The sequence below is a fragment of the Anser cygnoides genome, chromosome 2 (assembly GCF_040182565.1).
Source record: "Anser cygnoides isolate HZ-2024a breed goose chromosome 2, Taihu_goose_T2T_genome, whole genome shotgun sequence".
Taxonomy (NCBI): Eukaryota; Metazoa; Chordata; class Aves; order Anseriformes; family Anatidae; genus Anser; species Anser cygnoides.
The window spans coordinates 43,507,543-43,523,619 of NC_089874.1; the positions used below are offsets into that span (position 1 = coordinate 43,507,543).

General features: G+C 39.8%; 1 long non-coding RNA gene across 1 annotated transcript; it reads left to right on the forward strand.

Annotated features, from left to right (window-relative positions):
* Positions 1-352: 352 nt before the first annotated feature.
* Positions 353-16,056, forward strand: LOC106043306 (uncharacterized). Its single transcript, XR_010829236.1, has 4 exons — positions 353-1,149; positions 6,447-6,559; positions 10,558-10,676; positions 14,458-16,056. It is a non-coding gene; the product is annotated as an uncharacterized lncRNA (long non-coding RNA).
* Positions 16,057-16,077: the final 21 nt, after the last annotated feature.

The following is a 16,077-nucleotide window of genomic DNA, read 5'->3' on the forward strand; positions in this document are numbered from 1 at the left end:
AATTTGAAAATCCTTCGGTTTCGTCAATATCATACAAATAGCTAAATGCATCTAGAAGTGATTTTGTCATACTTAAGTGTGAGGCTGCAGCAATGACGGGATGTATTTCTGGAAGGACTTAGCAGCCCAGTGCAGAGACAGATGCTTGGAGGCACTCAAGGTTCCTTTGGGCCACTCAGGTTACAGACTTTCAAAGATTCCCTTTGCTTTCATGGATGCTGAAGTGGATTTTGCTTTATTCAGTTCTGAAAGATTCCTTTTGGATCTTGCATGGGTGCTGAGGCTTTTGAAAATCTGGTCTTTCATTTGAGATGTTCAGCCCTTCTAAAAGGCAAGCTTGTATTTTGGTGCTTTGCATTCATATTTATTCAGAATAGAAGTGTGGAAAAAATTCTCAGCCAAGACAGCCAGTTAGAAACCTACCAACGGTACAGACTAGACATAGATATGCCAAAGAAAGGGGCATCTTGGCTGATGTTTTTTGTGTCATGAGGAGTCATACAGAAGGTCTCCACTAGGAGGCTCTGCCAGTCTCCATTCGCCCAACTTTTCTGGTTCAGATCAGCCTGACAGATGAGCTCCAAGGCAGGAGAAGGGAGTTGGCTCCTTTTGCTAAGTGCTCATAATACACGGCAAGGTTATAGATTTTTCTAGGGCATTAGTGAAATACCTAGAAGGGAATTCTGCCTTAATACTACCACACTGTTACTGCAAAGTGTGTCCACCTAAACTTAACTTGTCTTCTCTTCCTGTAGGCCCACTGTCGAGCTATGCAACCACCATCACCTCCAACATGTCAAAATACCTCCTAGTAACTACCTAGATGAAGAACAGTCAGGTCAAGCTGAAGACCAAAATGCATCTAGCTGAAATAGGAAACACTTTGAAGAGCTGGCCAAAACATTTTCGCCACCTTACTCAAAGATATCCAGTCCTTATTCATCAAAGTTGTGGCTGACTCCTCACTAGACTTGTATGATCAAATTGCATTAATTTCTAGAAACGCTTTTGCTTACTTTCAGCTCACTAAGAAACTCTGTCCTTTCCTTTTAGATGGGCATCTCGGCCCAGTGATTCATGCATTTGTCACCTCCAGCATGAACCCCTGTAACAGAAGTGGAATCTGAAACCTGTGAATGGATCCAGAAGGTGACTGCTGACTTTTTCCATGGTGTAAGGTGCTGTTAGCACAGCATGTCTGAATTCAGGCACCTCAGAAAGCTTCTACTTTCTCTCAGTACCTGTTTACAGCCCTAGACACCATTTTCAAAGCAAGTGAAGAAATTTCAGAGATAGCAGCATACCTCTGATGTGCCTTAGATCACAGGTTTAAAAAAAAAAAAAAAAGTGTGAGAACTACTCACAATATGAATCTGATTTTGCTTTGCACTGTCTGCACCTCTTGCCAAGGTAATCCTGCTGTGGAATGCTTTGCTGGAACCTGATCATCTTCCTGAAATATTGCAGTTTTCCCTGTGTGATTGGGCTGGGAGGAGGGTTTTTTTTTACCATATGTGACACAATTCAACAGCTGTTTTTATTCCTGAATCCTTTCCTCCTTTCTTCCACCTTCCCCAAAACAAAAAACATTTCATGAATGTTGATTACACAGAGCATGTGCAAAGAATCCCATTTAGGCAACTAAAGACTTTACTACTCTTTTTTGATGTCCCATCGAAGGGGCTCAGATAGTGCCTTGTTCTGGTTATGATTTAAGCCTTGGTAGCTCATTTTTTCACCTTTAGACTCTTTCCGGCTTCTGTTACTTTTATCTCTGTGAGGTCATATAGTTTTTTAAGTACTCTGAGTTTTGAAGCAATTTGAATTCTGAAGTTCCATAAGTGAGAACTCCTGAGGACAAAATTAATTCAAGTGTTTTATTCACTTGGCTATCTGTGGTATACAATTTGTTTTAAATACTGAGATAATCTCTGCCACATTAAGCTGTGTTTGGGGTTGTAGAGATGTTGTTTCTGATGTGATAACAAAAATGTTGTAAATAGCCAAGGAAAGGCAACTGTTTCATTTAGAATTAAAACACAGGAAGGTGGAAGGCAATATTTACAACTTGCTTCTAAACGAGTGAAATAGTTTAATATTTAACGTTATTTTGACAAGTGACTAAATCCAAGGGAGTACAGGTCAAACCACTGTAGAGAAGATGGTTTTCATACGATAGTAAAGAATGTGAATAAAAAGAAATTAAACTGAAAGGAATACTCCATCAAAATGTACATTATTCTTTCAAAGAGTAGGGCAGCAAGGGTTGACACAGAAGGCTTAGATGGAAATGAGGGTACAGAGTGCAGTGTTACTGCACTGAGACCAAGACTTCAAAATGCATGCAAGAACATCTACATTGCATAGCAAAAATGCCTTTGGTCTTCAAAGAATAAATCACCCTTGAGTTAGTATTCCCATCATGAGCAAGATTCATGGGTAAACTGGCTTACCTCCATCTTTTTTCATTGTAGAATACCTTGTAGACCCATGAGACCTGTGTCCAGATGTTTTACCTGGCTGTATGGAACAGAGTCAGATGTTGGAGGTGTACTTGAGTCTAAGCTGTGAAACACCAGTTGGTAAACAGGAGCTGCTTTGAATCAAACAGAGCAATTGACCTGACTGGAATTCCTAAGACAGAAAGCCAGCTGTAAATTAGTGGCCAGCAGACTTACATGGAGAGGAGAATTAAAAGCTCTGTCACACAAGTCAGGGTTTGTTCATATACCAAGAGAGCAGTTGTATGTCTGTAAAGTTCTCCTCTACTTTCCCTTTCCACCACCATTCTGTCTGCATTCACTTCTGGCTAAGGGACGTATATTAGCAAAATTAAGCCTTGTTATGGTTTGAGACAACTTCACAGCCTAAACTCAACATCTGACACATGTAATTTGTTCACAAAGTAGACTGAGTAAAGTCTTGCAGAAAATACGAGTATTTATGTATGAATACCCTTTATTTTTCAAGTCGAGCCTGTCTTTGGTGCTATGCATTTTCTGATTTATACAATCAGATGACCATTGCCAACTGCATATCTATGTTATTGGATTAGTTACTCACCATAACAATTTACATGTATGGTTTGGTCTACTTAATGTATGTCACAATTGCAAGGAAAAGAGAAATAATTGTTCAAAACTGCCGTTGTTCTAGATAAATTGACAAAGTAGTCAGGCACATCCAGGACATTACTTGGGATAGCCATTTTCACATTCAAAGGGATTATTGCTAGGGATAATGGGCAGCCCAGAGAGTTTCAACAAGGCATTCGGTGTGAGTTGAACTAATAAGATTCACAGAAATACCTCGGCTTAAATTTCTACATTCCCACCAGACTGAAGCTGTTTGTCTCAGGGCAGACCCCATGAGGCTGAAGCCATGTGTCTTTCTTTATGCCATATGTAGAGGAATTTGCACAAGAAATCTAAATTTGTAGAGGTAAAAAGAGCCTGGTAAAACAGAGCAGGGAAGTTCAGAGGGTAGGAAAGATTAAATCAAATCAAGAAAGCTAAAGAACCTTAAGAACCTCTTAGAAGCCATGGGTTAGAGAACTGCTCTGCCATGACCCCTCAGACAGAAGCACCAGAGATGGACAGACAGATACAGCTGTTGTCTATGCTGTTGCTATAATTCACATACTCTTTCAGAGATTCCTGGAGATTATGGCCGTAAAGGACTATTAGATGATTTAGTATGACCCATGGTTTTTGTTTTGTTTTTGTTTCTGTCTTTTAATTCTGACTCTAGTAATTTGCATTTAGTTGCAACATATCTTCTCAATTTTAAGATGTCAAGAAATGTGCAATCCTCTACTGACTGCAACAGTCTGTCCAATGGTCTGTCAGCCTCACAACTTTTAAAAGAAAGTATCTAATTTCAGAGGCACCTGGTTTAAGCTTCTGGTCAATGGTTATGAGTGACTTTACCTGGTATTTTCTCTGTAACTAATGGAGACTTCTCAGTATTCTTCTATGTGGCTCTCTCCTACTTGTGAAGGTGACGTTCCACTAAGCTATTTAATTGTATCCATGGAGACATGGCATTGGTTTAATTCTATTAATTCATATAAATTTTGCCTTTTGCTTAGCGTAGAAGACACACACACACAGAGGGTCACCATCCTTCTGTAGAGACCTTGGACTTTTGCTATGAGCATGGACTTTTTGGTCTGTCTCTCACCATTCATCTGGCCTTGTATCACCCTTTAGGATTTGTATTTTCATCATACTTTCATTTGTTTATGTGTAGAAGCTAGCACAAATGTCCTGATCTCATTTGTGTGTCTTTGCAACAGTGAAAACTAATAATTAATAAGAAAGCCCTAATGACAAGAAAATGTTGCTCTTCTTCAGTCCCTGCTGGTGGGAATATATGACCGTTCCAGTGCTTTGTAAACTCTTCAAATCCAACCACCAGCCATACTTTCTCATTTACATATGATCACTTTTATTGGATGTGGAAAACATCAACAAGAAAAGTACATTAAGAAAACAAACTAATGTGGCAAGTTGTTTACAGGTACCTATGTCATTCCTTCCATCTCCAGTTGTTCTAACTGAGTAATCTTTTGAACTCTGCCACAAAAGCTGCTGTGTTTCTTATAGCAAGATAGTAATAACTGTCACTATAGTTATTGCCAGTACTTCTAAAACCTAAAAACTTAATGAAGAAGTAAAATGCAGATTTTTTTTTAATGAGAAAGTTGAGTTATTTTGATTTTCTTTTCTTTCCAATCTGGAGAAGATTATTCAGAGTACTCTGAAATTAAGCTTTAGGGTTTTTTCTGTTTATTTATCAATTCCATATTTTAGGGGCAAAATGTGGTGTGCAGAGGGAAGAGGAATGGCAGTAAAAACAGAAAGAAAAAACTTGAGAATTTCTTTTAAAGATTTCAGGGGAATATGCATAGGGAATTAAATATTGTTGCCTTTTAAAGCATGCAAAATATATATTTCTTTAAATTTCCTAAAGAAGTCTTCACCAAATCCCAATCTTTTCTAATCTCATGGATGAGGGACCTTCCCCAGGAAAAGTGGGAATAAGCTGGTTGTTTCAGTAAATCCTGTTAGGGAAATCACAAAAAATGTTTCTTCTGTAACTTCCTCAGATCAGGGAAACCTACTGCATTTGCTGCTTCCTTGTTTTCTTTTCTTTGTGGAACAGCAAGAGAGAGGATTCATTTCTCAGGGTGGTCACAGCCAAATGAGTACATGGGTCCAATGGCCACAGCTGGCACTGAAGGAAAACAACACTCCCGATCAGCTGATCAATATGAATTGTTTACTCTCCCAGCTTGAGAATTCTTCCTGTTCAGTAAGACTTCCAGTAATTCAGGATCATTGACATCAGAAATTATAAAATCACCCAGAGGAAATAACAGTAAAATAATTATAGTCTCTGGGAAAAGGTTTAGTATTTACTTTGGTATTAAGAGCAAGTGCCTTGTTAGTTGAGCCAAAGGAACACCTGCACCCTTTCCAGAAAGCCTGCACCCTTTCCAGAAGGATTCACACTGAATCCTGATTGACCAATGTAAATTGACATTAGCAAGGTTAAATGAGTTTGCAGATCTCTTTTTTAAAACACTGATTGAAGCTTACAATTCCAAAACCTCTGAGAAAGGCATGTTTTTTTTCAAGCAGAGAGGTTGAACACCTTTGAATTTGCCATATATTATTCTTTCAAACAGCTCAGACCCAGTCACTGGTGGAATTAACTGTGCTAACCAAGTTACTAAAGGGCGTGAGCTTGAACACTAACCTCCTTACAAATACCAGTCAGTTCTAAACAACGCATTTTTGCAGTGCTCCATCTGAACAAGTCATATGCATACAGCGCATGTGATACCCTTGTCCTCCAAAGGAAGACCAGCTGGCACTGTTGCAAAAACTTGCTAACTCTGCTCAGCTGCATGTGTAAACTGGTAGTTCTTGCAGAACTGCTTATTGTCACTGGCGAGCCATTTCTTTCTAGTTCTCACCAGTAAAAATTGCTTTCCTGGCTTTAATCTCTCTGTGAAACCATTGTAGGTAAGTCTGCTGCCACAGCAATCAAACAAAATATTGTACAGTGCCAAGACATTATGCTACAAGTGAATTCTCAGCACATAATTCTCCAAGAACATCTTTCCACCCAGTTAAAAAAGGGGTGGGACTTTTACTCTCATTTCTCTTGGTGGTTTCTCCAGCAATTCTCTCCCTAATTAAAGCAATCCCAGTGCAGATTATTTTGCCTGAATTTACTTGACTGAGAGAAATGATACATACCAAGAGTTTTAAAGTACATTCAGAATGTAATGAACAGGAAAGAAAAGAAATATGAAGTAAAATGCAAGACAAGGTGTGGTTTGTGAAAGGGAAAATGAGCTAAATACCCGTTTGTTTCCAAGTATCCAGCAGCAATAAGAACTTTAAAATCTTTTTTTTTTTCCTTTTATTTTTAAGGTAGTGAAAGATCTTTCTATGAATAGTATGTGTACTTATACTGAAGTATTTCCATCAGCTTGAACAATCTATTTGCAGTGGAAGAAGTAAAGACGCTAACTCTCCTAGAAAAGGTAATGTTTGAAGGACAAACGTCCCTGACTGGTAGGGCTCACCTCTCCCTGCCTCCTGTGAGGCTGGGGTTATTCTGCAGAGGTTGCTCACAGGGCTGATCTGATGGCTCTGGAAGGGGTGCACAGGGGTGTGCTGCTGTTTCTCTAAGGGGAGCAATTCAACATCATCCTTTCTTACAGAATTCAATTCTTCACTTAATCTAGGATTAATTCAGCTAGACAGTGAATACACTAGTCCTTTGAACAACAAAGAGAGTCTTCGTACGGTGATAAATATTTACATCATTTGTGCATGTTCTGTAATGAATCTGTTTGCTGGACAAAAGCCTGTATCATTTCACTATGGCACAGTGCTGGGGAAATTCTGGTTATAGAAAAGCTGATACGTGGAAAGAGTTAAAAATATTATATTCATTACAAAGGATTTCACTTTATTCAGGTACATCTTTGCTGGCTTCCTATTTGCTGGAAGTTATCCCATGTAAGTAATGAGCCCCAAAGTGCTGATGTATTGTGAGGCTGCCCCCTTCATAAATGTGGAAGTATGCAAAGTGTTTTATTTCCCAGAGACACAGCCACTTGGTAGCTTTTTCCTTGGCAAAAATTGTGTGTGTGTGTGTGATGAAATCTTAAATGTCTTGTCTATACTCACATAGTAAGAGCAGTAGCAGAGCTGAGAAGTGACCAGAAATAACCACGTGAACTTCTTCCTCTTTCCTTCTTTACACAGACTAGCCTACATGTGTTGTAGCTTGACGTGACAGGTGCTGCTGCAAATGCAAGTATTTGCTAGGCCTCTTGTCTGATCTCAGAAGTTTGGTAGAGCCTTTTTGCTTTTCTAGGCACTTATAAAACCAACTGTCTTTATTAGGTCTCTGAAATGAAATTCAGATATATGAAGACTTACTTCATCCAACACAATGAAATGTCACCCAGACTATGAAGAGAAAGCACTGGTGCATTTTAGAGGGTGGCAGCAGTCTGGGAGCACCATACAGCACTGTGGAGAAGTGCTAGGTTAGTAATCACAGGTAACTGGCTGCTTAACAGTGACCACAGCCACCTCCTGCTGCTGATAGTGTTTCTTTCTACATGGCTGGAGAAACAGCTGTTTATACAAATAATCTTTATCACACTTTTACCAGGAAGTGGCTTAACATGTTTCTGAAACTGAGCATGTTCAAGTTGAGCTCATCTCATTTCAAGCCAAATACTGTTTCTGTGCTGCTCAGTGAGCACAACCCATTCAATTTAATGTTGTTACAAACAAACAAAAAAGATAACAAATAACATACGCTTAGAAGGACTCTCTTTCCTAGAGCAAGATGTTTTCCAAAACCCTTTCCAAAACAGAACTAAGAGCAAAAAATTGTTCTAAAACTTCCGTGAGAGCCTGGGGAGTGCTGTACTATGTACATTACTGTCCCTTGCTTCAGACCACTGGTGTCCAGAGCCATTCCACACAACAGCAGCTTGGAACTTGGCTTTACAAAATGACAGAAACATAAAAATTGTTGCCTTGGAATGGCTCAGCAGACTTGTCTCATCTTGTTACCCTATCTCAGTATTAAATCTTTTGGAGGAAGAAACCCACCACCCAGAAACAACTATTTGAATGCATGAGGTCAAAACAAATGAGGGCTTTTCTGACTTTTTTTTTTTTTTTTTTATGTTTGTTGAGTTAATACTAATCAGAAAAGGCCATGTATCTGATGAAATAAAATATGTTCAGAAAATGAAAATTTCTACAGGCTTAGGGTGTCAGATTGGCAACTAAAAGTTAGGCATATAAAAAATGCCTGAAAATTCCAGTTGGCATTGATCTTACCTATGTTTTACCTAAATGCCTCTCTTGAATCTGTGTCAAGAAAGCAAGACTCTACTGACTTCAATGGGACAAAGATCTAGCCATAAATTTTGTACATGTAAGAGTTTGCAAAAATATCTAGAAATGGAGCTAAAAGAGAACTATGGCCCCAGACCCCAAAACTTTGAGGAAGTTTTGGTTGGAAGACAAGCTTTGCAGCTGGGCTTTGATCTGGATGGAGCAAACCCAAACCAAGGATGAGATCTCTTGTGAATGCTGAAGAAAATTGTGTTTGGATCTAGATTCAGACTTTACAACTTGGGGCCCAACTCCTAAAATGGTGTAGATGAAGGCCAGGAAAGGCTGCCTGCTGTACAAGCAGACAGAAAGCCCCCCACCAGCTGCGTACTCTGAGCAGCCTTGCTGTCTGTGTACAATAGCGTCAGCACGGCAGGGGTAAGCCCACAAGGAAGTCTCTGTGGTAAACTGGCTTGCAAAAGCTGAAAGCGATGTGCGTCCTATGTAGCACAATAGCACAAGGTTGTTCTGTGGCTGCTGCAAAACAACCTCAAATTCCTGTCTAGGGCTGCAAATGCAGCTTCTGCAAAATATGTGTTACAGCTTTGAAAGCAAAATTCACACCGATTCCTGCTTGTCACATATTGGCTTACACACACTATCAGCACCTACCAGTTCTCAGTTGTCACCACTTCTTTCACACCTGGAAGCTCGTTGCAGTCTATGATTGGCACCAACAGAGTTACAAGTAGCAGGTGGTGATGTTAGCATGCCCCAGATGAATCCCATTTGATACTGCAGATACTTTCTTAGGAATCATCAACATGAATACTGCAGAGAATCTTTCCTCCTGAAAGATCATGTAGAAGAAAAGATAATAGAGTTATGAAGTACATCCAGTACATTCAGGTAGTAATTCTTCTGTCATACATGAGAAAACGTGTCCACAGAGTTGTGCTATACCCCGTCTTGTCCCTTCATCTGCCACACACAAAAGTCAACCACAGAAATAAGATTAGAAATATACCCTTGTCTAAAAGTCTGCTCAATGCTACAAGCAAAGGGACTATGCTTAAGTCACACCATTCACTCATGAGAAAAGAAACTTACTTGTTCTTCCCATGGCTCTCTCTACACCGTGCATTCTGGCTAAGGATATTTGAGCACTTCCCTGGGATCGGTGTGTCTCTTAGACTATGAGAATCATTGAGTTTCCTTTGATTCTTGGGAAACTCGTATGGCTCCCTGGGGAGAGCTGTGGTCTGTCTGAATGCGTGGTGCAACAGTGATAACTTTTAGATTGGAGAGGCCTATTCTGAGGCAAAAATAAAATTTAAATAAAATAAAATAAAATTTGTCTAATCCCTCTAGTGGTTACGTACAACAATTGTATCCAGTTATGAGTTACACTTACTGCTACTTGACTCTAATTCAGTGAGGTGAAGGTCTGCTTGTCTATGTAGAATAGACAAAATATTACCTAGCTTCCTTCAACACCTCCATGAGCGCCTTTGGTTGCCAACGAAGCCCCTAAAAAAGGCATGTCATCTTTTGTCATGAGCTGGGTGGCAAGCGTGCAAAAAGACCAAGAAGGCAACAGATCTTATCTCTGTTCTCCAGCTGTGTCATGCAACATGACTGAAGCTGGCAGCATTTCTCAAGGCACGCGGGGGGAATTTTGTGACTTCTAGGGAATGTTTTGTGTGACTGAAGGCTTCTGAAGCCTGTGTACTAAGTGAAAGGGCTGACAGCCATGTCTGGCTTAGTATGGAGAAGGGAAGGAACAATACTTGAGCTGTGTAAATTCGTTCTTTGTCAGATTCTTATTGTTCTCTCCACCACCCAAGAGTATGAACAACATCAAAACTAATCAATAAGCAGCAGCTAGATACCCAAGTACTTAAGAGTACAAGTCAGCACTTACTCTGTGTTTTTGTGTGAAGAAAGGCGCTGATGAAAAGCCTTCTGCCAGTGATTATAGGACTGGCACCAGAAGGCTTTAATCACAGTATTAAAGGCAATTCAGTATTAAAAATAATGTTTACTTTTTAAATTCTCTTGCCCACTGCAGCTAAGTAGAAAAGAAATTAAACAACAGCCTAACAGGTGTTTTAGATTGCTTTTTTCTCTCTAATCTTTATTGCTGTTTTTGTTTGCTTGTTTTGTTTTTAAGAAACTGTGAGAGAAATACCATGTAAAAGCTTCTGCAAAAGCCTTGGAGGATGAGCCACATGGGATGAGCAAGGACACGTACCCCAGCATTCCTTCAAGGGGCACGGCAACCCAAAGCAAGTATGTCAAAGCCCTGCCAGCTGGGGCTGCTGCCCAGCAAGGTGGGCAGAGGGCTGAGCAGGCAGTGGCAGCTGGCAGGAAATCAGAGAGGCTAGAAATAGCAGCGGGGAGGCTGAGAGGGAGGACCCAGGCACGGGAAGGAGCAGGTGAGAGACCACACTGATAGCAGGTGGGAAGGCAGGACAGAAAGGAGGGGCTCAGAGACTGAAACATCATGCTGCAGCTCTGGGTTATGTCAGAAGTATGCTGGTGTTTTATCTTTTGGTTTAGTTAGATCGAAGATAATTCTTCACTGAAGTCAGTGTAGGCTCCGGTAACCTAGATCTGAGGGTGTAAATTGGCCTAATCTATCCTTTTGCTCCTCTGGGTATCCCAGGGAGATTGCATCAAGCAGCTCTGGGAGGATGTCTGAATAGGATTCATCTGAGCTAATGATTTGTTCCATGGGAAGGGTGGAAGAACTCCCACCTATGGTGAACTGAGACAGCACTGGAAGAATTTCAGCACTCAAATGAGTCAATTTGTGTCCTTGCTGCAAATTAAGCAGTGAAAATAGGATCTAGCCACTATGCTCAGTCTTCATGTGCAGATCAGAGAGAAGTGGAAAGAGGTTCTGCAGAGGGGATCAAGCTCACTCTGCAACACAAACCCCAGTTCAGCTACACCCTGCAAGCAAGCACCACACACATGCATATGACTGCACTGGTAGAAAAAGAGGATCTGTGTCATAGGTTTTTGCAGGGCTTTACATAACAGCTTCTCAGCACATCTGAGAATAGCTAACAGGAATTGTTGAGGGAAGTAACGGCATGGAGACAGCCTGAGCTGCTACACTTCACTGTAGTTAACAGGGCAAAGAGAGCTCTAAAGTATATTATGTCTCTACTATTTCATAATTCTCTGCGCTTTGACTAAAAGACACTCTAAGAGATCCAAAAGTTTTACCACCAATAAATTAACCGAGTGTGGTTGTTGGTGGTTGTGAAACCAACAGTGTGGAATTTCTTCCGAATGAAATGTTAACGCGCACACAGAAACAGAGAGACACTTTTGAAGACGCAGCTTGTTAAGTCTTTCTAATAGTGCCACAGTTTGAAGTGGAGGTAATTACAAAGATGTTAAAAAGGGATTTATTTTTAAAATGGCAGTCTGTAATTGATGCCTAGTGGAAAAGTCAGTGTGGATAGAATAAAACACAGAGTACATAAACAAAGAAAAGAACATAAGAAAGAAAGAGCTATTAGAGAACAAGAGAAATAAAGGAAAGGACCCAAGGAAAGGAGGCAAAAAAGGCAACAAGATGAAGAAAAGAAGGCTATGTCAGTTCAGAACAGCATGCCCATTAAAGGAAAGGCATTAAAATCATACAAGAATAATGTCATGCAGACAGCAGTAAATTACTTTTCATTTGTGATGGAGATTACTGAAGTTGATTTTTCAATCTTGTCTTATTTTTGAATCACAATAAAAAAAATTGTCATCGAAAGTTAGAGATGAAAACCAGGCTAGTATTTATGGCAAACAAAAACATGCATGAAATAGCAAATACTGTAAAAGCCCTTCAGAAAATTCAGCCTGACTTCAACAGGATCTCCTCACTTCCCAATCAGCATCACTACACTTTCCCAGACAACATCCAACTCCCTTGTCTGGCTGCCTTATTTACCTCACCGTAAAGCCTCAACTCCTCAATTTCTAAACAGTTTTCATATTACATGGGCAGCAGTCCCTCAGGATAGATCAAACTGTGGAAGTCCTGGGCTAGATGTGTCCTTATCTGTATTTCAAAGCATTTGAAGATACAAGTATCAGTTGCACTCTCATCCCTCATCAGTCTCAACTGCACCTCAATTTGTACTAGGCAGGAGAATTACCACATCACTTTCTCCAGCCATAGGTCACCAGCCATAGGTCAGGATATAGACCCTGGGGATCTGACACTCCAGAAATGCCAAACTGACAGAAAATGCATAGTGTTATTTCTCCATAGACAGTGGAGACAATCATGCCTCTTTTATTAACTGCAAAGCATCTAATTCTCAGTTACGTTAAGGACAATTTATAACAGTTTAATATAGTAAAATGGTAATAAAATGGGTGTAAATTGCACTAAAGCTTTTTCTAATGGCCCTTATGTTGCCGTAGTGATGTAGAGAGCCTTGAATATCACTGAGGCTGTGGATTAGCACTCTCCTGTGGATCTCGCAGAAGTTCTTAATTCCCTCGGGGCTTGGCCCCATCCACCAGATGGAGTTGCTATTGTTCACACATATCGAGAATTTCAGGTGCGCACTGTGTAATTTGGACTGGCTAGCATTAGCCAGCTCTAGCTAAGAACTGAAACTATTGAAGGCAGCCTTGCTAGTCTTGCCTGAGCTGTGAAGAGAAAAGTCTGCCCACCATTCAGGGCTGGTAGGACTGTGAGATGTCCTACCCGTCTGGAAGGTAGGAGAGACTGTGCCCACAGTCTGAGGACTGGGCTCACAAGTTAGTTTAATAATGGTCTCAAGTCACAAGAAAAGAAAAATAGCAAAAGTGAATGATAGCATCTGAGTTAATTGCAAGCCACAGTCAGCCCGTTCATTCCATGGTCAGCTCTGTTGCAACAATATCCAACTCCCAGGGCGTTCTGAATCCTCCTGTACTGCATGCTTCTGACCTCTGAAGCACAGTAGCCACCTCCTATGACCACAGATCATAAAGTTGCCTTGCAGATAAAAATTATGGAACCATGAGTTTCCTTCCTGAGAGGAACAGCTGTGCTATTGCAAATAGATTTATTTAAAGATCCTGGTCAAATGAGTCAGTTTAACATCATCAGTGTACTGCATTCCTGAATAACACAGGCATGATCTTCTGCCCGGTGGGGTGGGAGGATACTTTCCTTGTTTCTGGGGCTTTGCGGTTGAAGTATTTGGATTCTTTCAGATTAGATTTAGGGATATACTCTACCATAGATTCACATCTCCCTTTCGTTCCAGTGGGAAAAATGAAACAGAAGGGCCTCTATGTTATGTTACTTAGGTCCTTTGATAGTTTCAGATATTTTCTGAGGCTTGGCATCCAATGCCCAAATTCTTGCTAAGGAAGATCCTAAAATAACAAGCTTTGATGAAGATAAATAGTACAAATTATGTGTAAATGGAGACAAGTTCCACGAGTAACAATATTTTTGAGAAAAATAAGTGTGACTGTATATCTGCAATAATTTGATTCCGTGTATGTTGAAAATGCTATTTCATCTAGATTTAATTTTATTTTTTTCTTTGTACATGTAAAAGTGTTGAGATGAGAAAGCATGCTTACGGAAATGTACAAAGTTTTTCCCCAGCTCAGATACCAATCATGAGAAGTATGTGAAACTGAAGGAAACAGTATAAAATTCTTGAAATATTCTTTGCTTACAGAAAATTAGAATGGAGTTCTTCATGTAAAATGTTGTGTGGTGAGATTAATGGTGCTTCCTGCTTCTGACAGGGCCAGAAGCACTGAAGGAACAATATATTTTCTGACACTTTTGTACTTCAGCTTTCACTATTAGAGATATTTATACATACACAGTAAACACAGAACAAGCCAATTCAGTGAACCCTAAAAGATAGATAAAAGTAGATAAAAGTCAGAGATCCTGTGAGCAGCAGTGCCATGAGAGTCTAGTGCTAATTTGAATAATATTTCAAGACTTTATTTTGCTAAGTGTCATTCATGAGATTTGTACAGAAAGCATTACTAAGATAAATCTTGAAGATAACATTATTCTTGTTTCCTCTGATGTATGCAGGAGTTGATAACAAGCTGATTGCCTCCTTCTGACGGATGATTACACACAACAGATGTTTTAATTTGATTATATCTGTGAGATAAGCATAATGCTGTGTTAAGTCCAAACACTTTTTATTAGTCTTTCAAAACATTTTGCATTGCATGTAACCTTTTGTAAATGTCCTTGCTCGAGGCTGCGTGTGTTCCTATAGCAGTGCAAAATATTAGCAAGAAGTTCAAACCAGTGATTATGCAAAAGAAGAAAACTGCATTTAATAGTAGCTGTAATTCTGTGCTCTCTGATAACCTAAATGAAGAGAGAAATATGATGCAAGCAATGATACAAGCACAATTGTGTAACGCTACTCTGTAGAGGTCTGTGTGTTGTTCTTCAGCAAAGGATTCACAAAACGGGTAGAGCTTTTATCAAGAATGCTGAAAGGCCAATATGCCATGCCAAGAACCCTGAATTTGAAAATTAGCAGGCAAATGTCAGCTTTGTGAACAGAGTACTGCAAGGAACATAAATTTTGGTTTGCAGACAATATAAGGTTACAAAGTTTGACTCTGATTTGAACTGAAATGTCAAAATTTCCCTGAAAATAAACTTCTTCCTTCACTGCAGTGAAATCAGTGTTGTATGTTGCTCTCCTGTCTTGCTTTTACATGTAAAATGGTGAGAACAACAAAAAATGCAGAACTAATTGGTTGCTTCAAAACAAAAAAAAATGATCCATATCATATGAAAAATGTCAAAATCAGATGTGTCAAATTTGAAAACAAAAATCCTCTTTTCTTTTGAAAGTAATATGACAAAATGTATTCGGTCATCTATGTTTTGATTTTGGTCAAACTACTTATTCTAGTTGCGTAATTAATAGTTTTGTCAAAGCAATATCAGCATCCTGTGTTCCTGATTGCCGTGTTTCTTTCCAAACAGACATCACAGGCAGTAATTCCAATGTTTGCCAGTCAGTAAAGCATCCTGTAGCTTATAATATATGATGTATGCAATTCAAGGACCATTTCCTTTAGGATTCACATTGTGTAACCTCAGATGCCTAAGAAGTAGGTGTCTGGGCTAAGAGCATTCGGTGTCATCAGCTCACGTGTCTAGACGTTTTCAAGATACCTAGAAACCTCTTAATTCTCTTATGACAGAAGGGATTTAGGTGGCCTAACATCTTGCTGCTACCGTAAGGGCAATTCTGCTCATCCAGCCTTTGTTTTCTCTCCTTTGTCCTTGAGCCTGATCTGGGCCTAACTCACTACAGTCAAATAAATGAGACTGCTCCTTTAGATGGTGCAAAAACCTCTAAGTTGTCTCCACCAAACCTCACTTTGAGGCTAACTTCTAGACAGCTAAAAGTAAGGTAAGATCTTTTCACCCTAAGCCACATATGTCTGCTTATTGTAGGCATGCATACTATCTTGTGTTAGTGCAGCTGCATAAGCCTTATTTAATTCTGAGTCAGTAGATCTGGGGCTCATCAGTAGATGTTGTGGGCTTTTAAGCAAAGCAACACTGGACCTAATAAGCTAATCAAAATAACAGCTTTACTGGGCACGTCATCAGTTCTTGGCTTTGGGCAGAGCGATTTAAGTTTAAAGTGTATGCTATGTACAGTGAAACTACAGT